This window comes from Hipposideros armiger, unplaced genomic scaffold (assembly GCF_001890085.2).
Source record: "Hipposideros armiger isolate ML-2016 unplaced genomic scaffold, ASM189008v1 scaffold_1652, whole genome shotgun sequence".
In the NCBI taxonomy this organism is placed as follows: domain Eukaryota; kingdom Metazoa; phylum Chordata; class Mammalia; order Chiroptera; family Hipposideridae; genus Hipposideros; species Hipposideros armiger.
In genome coordinates, this window is record NW_017733002.1 from 114,993 (window position 1) to 116,338 (window position 1,346).

Sequence of the window (1,346 nt, forward strand, 5' to 3'; positions counted from 1 at the left end):
CAGGATTATACTGAATTTGTAGAAACTCTGACCACAGCCTTTACGCACCTGTAACACCACCTCGCCCACCTACAGCAGCATTGCCAGAGCAATCGGGGTGCTGGGATGACTGGCCCCACCCCAACAAACTCTGGAATATGTTTTTTACAACAGAATGTGGTCCTCAGAGGCCTGGGTTTATCTTGGTAGTGATCAGTGACCACAAACCTGCACCACAGCCACTCGGGAGCAGGTGTCATGAATTTGTGAGCATGAGGTGGAGGCTGGCTATAGTGCTCTTGGGACACTATGCAAGTGTGTTACGGTCCAGATATTAGCATAAGGTCTGAATCTGCATTAACGTCTTAAAAACCACCAATCATTTCTCGTAACTCACTTGAACTCCATCCCACCCAGGTAATGCCATATTGCCAAGGCCACCCTCAACAGTGGGTCAAATAGCCAGACACATGCTCCTAAAGAGCCTGTTTCAATAGTTGATCCTTACCGGCATCTAACAGGTAGCAACAGCCTTAGGCTGCCCTGGGCCTTTTGCTAAACTGCCGCAGTAACAATGTTGGTGGCAGGCAGCCTCAGGTCACACAGAGACCATCCCCACATGACTCAGGTCCAGCACAGGAAGCAGCCAACCACATACAGTCATTAGGCACCTACCAAATAGCTACGAACTGGTAACAGACAGGGCTGTAACACCTCAGAGCGGGAGCCCCACACAAGAGACACCAGAACCAATACACCCAGTGGCCAGTGTTAGACAAAACTAGAGTACTACATGGTTGAACCTACAAGTGGCATTTTCAAAGGAAATTGTCCACAGGCACAAGAGTTCACAATGGCCAAGACTCCTCTGACGGGGGTCAACCTCCACACTGCATCTCAAACACTGTGAACAGAGCTAATTCTCCTGGCTAGTCAGCCTGAGGGCAATCCCACCCTCTGATAAGCCGAAAGCAATTAAAGATCAACTTCAACAGTGACACCTGTGGAACATATGGAAAGAAGAATAGGGAGACTATGGAACCCGAATATAAAGGACACATACTACATAAAACCACCCAGCAATGACTGAGGTACATAGCTGATCTACCTAACATATGAGAGCAATCACAGAAGAGCAGACAGAATGAGGAAATGAAGAAACATGTCCAAAATACAAGATCAGAAGTAACCTCCAGAAATGGAACTAAAAGAAACAGAGTATCCAACCTTTCAGAGACAGAGTTTAGAACTAATGTTAAGAATGTTTAAGGAACTTACTGAGGACATAAAAAGGATTAAGAAATCATATAAAACACCCAGTTGGAACTAAAGAATAAAACAACTAAAATGAAAAACACACTCGAAGG